The sequence below is a fragment of the Balaenoptera acutorostrata genome, chromosome 9 (assembly GCF_949987535.1).
Source record: "Balaenoptera acutorostrata chromosome 9, mBalAcu1.1, whole genome shotgun sequence".
NCBI lineage: Eukaryota > Metazoa > Chordata > Mammalia > Artiodactyla > Balaenopteridae > Balaenoptera > Balaenoptera acutorostrata.
The window spans coordinates 10,945,327-10,953,012 of record NC_080072.1 but is presented as its reverse complement, the minus strand read 5'-3'; positions in this window follow the sequence as shown (position 1 = coordinate 10,953,012).

Sequence of the window (7,686 nt, the reverse complement as noted above, 5' to 3'; positions counted from 1 at the left end):
TAAGAGCCTTATATAAAGCAAGCAGTGAACCCAAAGTTTCCTCTCCTCATTCCCAATTTTATGGTGTTAAAGACCTGGATTCCTAACCTGCTTCTCCACTAATCTGATCTGGGTATTGAGAAGGAATAAAGTGTTTCTGAGAATATGTCTGTTACTGGCCACATTACTGTCCTTCTAATGATATCGACCATTATCCGAGGGTTTAGGTCTCATTTCAGTCAAGAAAACATTCTACTTTGCAATTTTGGACAAGATAAGGTAGACACATTTCTCCCTATTCCTACCACTAATTACAGCTAAAACTTTGGATAAATATAAGGAGACTGAAAGGTACAGAGGAGGCAGAAGAGCTAGGGACCTTGGAATCCAAAGAAGGACCTGGTGCTGAGTTTCCTGAGGTTTTTTTGTTTGTTTGTTTATTTGTTTGTTTTTCTTCAAATATCCTGAACTGGGTGCTTAGGAAGCCTATAACCCAAAAATACTATTAAGCACAGACAAAAAAAAATAAAAACAAAACCAAGAAAACCCTATTTTCTCAGCCATAGATCGAGGAAGACTTTCAGACAGTAACTGACCTACTCTACCCAAACACCACAGGAAAAACTATGGCCCCCACCTCCATAGACAAAGGCCATGTAGGAACCTAGACTTCCACCATTACCTGGCTATAAACAAGACAGCCCTCCCCTTCCCCAGGGTGGTGCCAGAGACAGCTAGGTGGGAGGCTGAGACTTTCATCATCTCTCAGCAGAAATGAGCACCCTTCCCCAGCCTCCCCAGTGTCAGTATAGGCTACATGGGGGAGCAGTAATGTGGTGATCCTATCCCACAGAGCCATGAGGGTGTCACCTAGTGGTGAACCCTAAGTAAGGTGCCCCTCTTCCTCCCCCACCCACCAGTGTCAATGGAGGCTGAGTGGGGAATCTACCCCACCCAGTAGTATCAAGGCTGCCCCCGTGCCCTTGGCAGCAGAGTATCAGAGAAGATTTGCTGAAAAAGAAGATTTAAGTAATACATATTTTTAATTGTACTAAAATACACATAACATAACATTTACCATCAAAAACGATTTTTAAGTGTACAGTTCAGGGGCATTAAGTACATCCACATTGTTGTGCTATCATCACCACCATCCATCCACAGAATTCTTTTCATCTTACAAGCTAAAACTCTATACCTATTAAGCAATAACTCCCCCATTCCCCCGTCCCCGCAGCCCCTAGCAACCACCATTCTCTCTGTCTCTATAAATTTGACTACTGTAGTGCCTAGATAAGTGGAATCGTGCAACACTTGCCCTTTTGTGATTAGCTCAGGGAACATAATGTCTTCAAGGTTCAACCATGTTGTAATATATGTCAGAATGTCCTTCCTTTTCAAGGTTGAAAAATACACCATTGTGTATATAACCACATTTTATTTATCCATTCATCCGTCAGTGGACACTTGGGTTGCTTCCACATTTGGCTATTGCAGATAATGCTGCTATGGACATAGGTATACAAAGATCTCTTCAAGTCCCCGCTTTCAATTCTTTTATACATATACCTAGGAATGGAATTGCTTGGTCAATTGGTAGTTCTATGTTTAACCTTTGAGAAACTGCCAAACTGTTTCCATAGCAGCAGTACCATTTTACAATCCCACCAACAGTGCATGAATGGTCCAATTTCTTCATGTCTTCTCTAACACTTGTTGTATTCTGCTTTTTTGATGGTAGTCATCCTAATAAGTGTAAAGTAATATCTCATTGTGGTTTTGATAAACATTTCCCTAATGATTAGTTATATTGAGCATCACTTCATGTACTTATTGGCCATTCGTATATCTTCATTAGACAAATGTCAAGTCCTTTGCCCATTTCTTAATTGGGTTGTATGTTTTTGTTGTCGTTGAATGCTAGGAGTTCTTTATGTTTTCCGGATATTTACTCCTTATCAGATATATGACTTGAAAATTTTTATACAGTTCTGTGGGTTGCCTTTTACTCTATGTCCTTTGATGCACAGAAGTTTTAAATTTTGATGTAGTTCAATTTATTGTTTTTCCTTTTGTTGCCTGTGCGTTTAATCTCATATGCAAAAAAGTCATTGCCAAATCTAGTAGCATGAAACTTTTCTCCTATATCTTCTACTAAGAATGTTGTGTTGTCCCAGCCTATTGATAGTTATATTCTTAGCTGGGAATATCTGAGACAATGTCTGGGCCCAGATTTACTCATAGTGAGCCCCACAGACATTCCCCACCCCATCCCCACTGGGCCCCATGTTGTAGCTGGACCACCCCTTGCGGTTCTTATGATCACAGGGCACACTTCAGCAAGAAACCATCAGGGAACTTTTAAGAACAAGATTTATTACTCACAGGTCCTGGAGGATACAGAGCAAGCCTTGGAGCCACACAGTGAAGTTGTGGGTGGAGACAGAGGGAGGGAGCATGGACCTGGGGCTCTGCCTCATTAGAGCCCTAGGGTAGAATGTCTAGTGTTTCATGAGTTCACTACTATTGGTGAATTTAAAGCATAACAGCAGGAATTAGGGCATGAGAAGGGAGAAGATGTGTCTCTCATGCAGTCAGTTTTCTAGGTTACCCAAGGCTTTCTAAAAGGAGAATTTCATAGGTGGAGGTGGCCTGGTTCCTAATCTGGTTGTTTTGTTAGATGCTATGTCAATACAGTTGCAATATGTTTATTTGAGAGGGATGTCTTTGAAATGGATACCTGAGCAATCAAAAGCTTAATGTCAAACATTTATATTATAATCAAAAAGCTTAATGTCAGGCATTTACACTACAGAGTTTGATAGTATTAGGTCCTACATTTAGGTCTTAGATCCATTTTGAGTTAATTTAAGCATATGATGTAAGGTAAAGGTCTAACTTCATTGTTTTGTATGTGGATACTCAGTTTTCCCAGCATTATTTCTTGAAACGATTGTTATTCCCCATTGAACGGTCTTGTCACCCTTGACGAAAACCATTTAGCCATATATGTGAGGGTTTATCTCTGATGTCTCATTCTATTCCATTGGTATATATGATCATCTTTATATCAGTACCACATTGGGTTTTTTGTTTGTTTCATTCTGTTTGGTTTTTTTTAATTAAAACTTTAATTTTTTAAAAGTAGGTTTAGATGCACAGCAAAGTTGAAGGAAAGGTACAGATACTTCCCATACACACCCTGCCCCCAAAATGAATAGCCTTCCTCATTATCAACATCCCTCACCAGGGTGGTATATTTTTTATGATTGATGAACCTTACATTGGCACATTATAATCACCCAAAGTCCATAGTTTATATTGCGATTTACTCTTGGTGTTGTACATTCTGTAGGTTTTGACAAATGTATGAGGACATGTATCCATCTATATGATATCACACATGGTACTTTTCACTCTCCTAAAAGTCCTCTGAGCATCACCTAGTCATCCTCCACCACCACCACCACCACCCAACCCCTGTCAATCACTGAAATTTTTATCGTCTCTGTAATTTTGCCATTTCTAGAATGTCATATACTTGTAATCAAACAGTATGTAGATTTTTCACACTGGCTTCTTTCACTTAGTAATATACATTTAAGTTTCCTCCATGTTTTCATGCCCTGATAGTTCATTTCTATTTAGTGCTAAATAATATTCCATTGTCTGGATGTACCTCAGTTTATTTATCCATTCACCTACTGAAGGACATCTTGGTTGCTTCCAAGTTTGGGCAGTTATGAATAAAGCTGCTAAAAACATCTGTGTTTTTGTGTGGACATAAGTTTTCAACTCATTTGGGTAGATACCAAAGAATGCAATTGCTAGATCATATGGTAAGAGTGTGTTTAGTTTTATAAGAAACCACCAAACTGTCTTCCAAAGTGCCTATACCATTCTGCATTCCCTCCAGCAACGAATGGGAGTTCCTGTTGCTCCACATCCTCATCAGCATTTGGTATTGTCAATGTTCTGGATTTTGGCCATTCTAATAGGTGTGTAGTTGTATCTCACTGTTGTGTTAATTTTTGTTTCCTTAAGACATATAATGTGGAACATCTTTTCATATGCTTATTGACCATCTGTTTATCTTCTTTGATGAGATGTCTCTTCAGATCTTCTGCTTATTTTTTAATTGGGTTGTTTATTTTCTTACTGTTGAGTTTTAAGAATTCTTTGTATATTTTGGATAACAGTCCTTTATCAGATGTGTCTTTTGCAAGTGTTTACTCCTAGTCTGTGGCTTGTCTCTTCATCCTCTTGACATTGTCTTTTACAGAGCAGAAGTTTTAACTTTTAATGAAGTGCCACTTATCAGTTATTTCTTTCATGTGTCATACCTTTGGTGTTGTATCTAAAAAGTCATCAGCATACCTAATTCATCTAGGTTTTTGCCTGTGTTATCTTCTAGGAGTTTTATAATTTGATGTTTTACATGTAGGTCTGTGATCCATTTTGAGTTAATTTTTATGAAGGGTGTAAATTCTGTGACTAGATTAATTTTTTTGCAGTGCATGTCCAGTTGTTCCAGCACCATTTGCTGAAAAGACTAACTTTGCTCTATTGAGTTGTCTTTGCTCCTTTGTGAAAGATCTGTTGACTATATTTGTGTGGGTTTATTTCTGGGTTCTCTATTCTGTTCCATTGATTTATTTTCTATGCTTTTGCCAAAACCACACTGTCTTTATTACTATAGTTTTATACTAAGTCTTAAAGTCAAGTACTGCCAGTCCTCTGAATATTCTACTCCTTCAATATTGTGTTAGGGATTCTGGGTTATTAGCCTCTCCATATAAACTTTAGAATCGGTTTGTTGATATCCACAAAATAACTTGCTGGGATTTTTATCGGAATTGCCTTGAATCTATAGATCAAGTTGTGAAGAACTGACATCTTGACAATATTGAATCTTCCTACCCATGAACATAGAATATCTCTCAGTTTATTTAGTTCTCATTTGCTTTCATTTGTCAGAGTTCCATAGTTTTCCTCATATAGATCTTGTTCATATTTTGTTAGATTTATACCTAAGTATTACATTTGTTTGAGTGCTAATGTAAGTTATATTGTGTTTTTAATTTCAAATTCCACTTGTTCAGTGCCAGTGGAAAGAAATTGTCTTTTTCTTTTAACCTTGTATCCTGCAATCTTGCTATAATCACTTATTAGTGTCCGTAGTTTTTCTGTCAATTCTTCTGGATTCTCTTGTCTTATTGCATTAGGTAAAACTTCCAGTATGATATTGTAATGAAGTGGTGAGAAGGGACATCCTTGCCTTTTACCTGATTTCAGTGGGAAAGCTTTGAGTTTCTCACAATTAAGTATGATATTAGCTGTGGTTTTTTTGGTAGGTATTCTTTATCAAGTTGAGGAAGTTCCCCTCTATTCCTAGTTTACTGAGAGTTTTTATCATGAATGGTAATTGGATTTTTTCAAATTCCTTTTCTGCATCTATTTATATGATCATGTGATTTTTCTTTTTTAGCCTATTTATGTGATGAATCTCATTGAATGATTTTAGAATATTGAACCAGCCTTCCATACCTGGGATAAAACCAGGTCTACCTGGTTGTGGTGTATAATTCTTTTTACACATTTTTTATTCAATTTTATAATATTTTGTTGAGAATTTTTGCATCTGTGTTCATGGGAGATCTTGGTGCATACTTTTCTTGTAATATCTTTCTCTGGCTTTGGTATTAGGGTAATGCTGGTCTCGTAGAATGAGTTAGGAACTATTCCCTCTGCTTCTTTCCTCTGAAAAAGATAACAGACAGTTGGTATAATTTCTTCCTTAAATGTTTGCTAGAATTCACCAGTGAACCCATTTGGGCCTGGTGCTTTCTGTTTTGGAAGGTTATTAATTACTGATTAAAATTCTTTTATAGACATTACCTTTTCATATTTTCTGTTTCTTCCTGTGTGAGTTTATCAAATTGTGTCTTTCAAGGAGGTGGTCTATTCAATATGAGTTATCAAATTTGTGGGCGTAAAGTTGTTCATAGTATTCCTTTATTATCTTTTTAATGTTAACAATGTTTTGATTTTATACCTTTGAGGTAAGTTTTGAAATCAGGAAGTGTGAGACTGCCAACTCTGTTCTTTTTCAAGATTGTTTTGATGATTCAGAGTCACTTGAGATTTCACATGAATTTTAGGATTTATTTTACTGTTTCTGAAAAAAATTTTTTGAGATTTTGATAAGTGCTGCATTGACTTTGTAGATCACTTTGGGTAGTACTGACATCTTAACAGTGTTAAGTCTTCCAATTTATGAACATGGGCTATTTTTCCATTTATTAGTATCTTCTTTAATTTTTTTTCAGCACTGTTTTGTAGTTTTCAGTGTACAAGTCTTTCACTTCCTTGGTTAAATTTATTCCCAAGTATTTTATTTTTTTTGATGCTATTGTAAATGGAAATGCTTTATTAATTTATTTTTCTGATTGGTAATTACTAGTGCACAGAAACACAACTGATGATATTTATATGTTGACTTTGTATCCTGCAACCTTGCTGAATTCATTTGTAAGTTCTAACATTTTTTGTGGTATCTTTAGGTTTTTCTACATACACAATCATAACTGCAAACAGAGATCATTTGGCTTCTTTCCAATTCAGGTGCCTTTTATTTCTTTTTCTTGCTGAATTGCTCTGGCTAGATCTTCCAGTACTATGTTGAATAGAAATAGCAAAAGTGGGCATCCTTGTCTTGTTCCTTGTCTTAAAAGAAAAGTTTTCAGTCTTTCACCATTGAGTGTGAAATTAGTTATAGGCCTTTCATACACAGTCTTTATTATGTTGAGGTAACTTTTTTCTATTCTATTTGTTGTGTGTTCTTATCATGAAAAAGTGTTGAACTCTCAGAAAGCTATTTTAGTCAGCCTGTTGTTTTTTACTTGATATTTTCATGGGGAATCAAGAGCCTAGAACTTCCTAATCTGCCATCCTGCTGACCTTAAGTAGTATCTTGAGTTTCATAACACAGTACACAAAATGTCTGGGATACAATTAGAAATCACTCATCCAAAAAAGAACCAGGAAAATCTCAACTTGCATGAGAAAAGACAGTGAATAGATGCCAACGCCAGGATTACACAGATGTTAGAATTATCTGACAAGAATTTTTAAGTAGCTGTTGGAAAAATGTTACAACAAGCAATTATGAACATGCTTAAAACAAGTTTAAAAACAGAAAGTCTAAGAAAAGAAATGGAAGAGGTAGAGAAAGCCAAATGGAAATTTTATAACTGAAAAATACAATAACTGGAAAAAATTCACTGGATGAGTTCAACAAGAATATGGACAAGCAGAGGAAAGAATCAGTAAACTTGAAGTGTAACAATAAAAATTACACAATGTGATTGACATATATATACTAATATGTATAAAATGGATAACTAATAAGAACCTGCTGTATAAAAAATAAAAAAAATAGAATTCAAAAATTCAAAAAAAAAAATTACACAATGTGAGAGGAGATCAAGATGGCAGAGTAGAAGTACATAGAACTCTTGTCCCCCCAAAACCACATCAAAAATACATCTGCATGTGGAGTAATTATCATTGAAAACAAAATGAAGACTGGCAGAAAGGCTCTTATACAGCCAAAGCTATAAGAAAGAACCACACAAAGTAGGGTAAGAAGGTAAGAGAAGCAGTCAGGTCAGGATCCATGCCCCTAGGATGTTGACACAGAGAGGA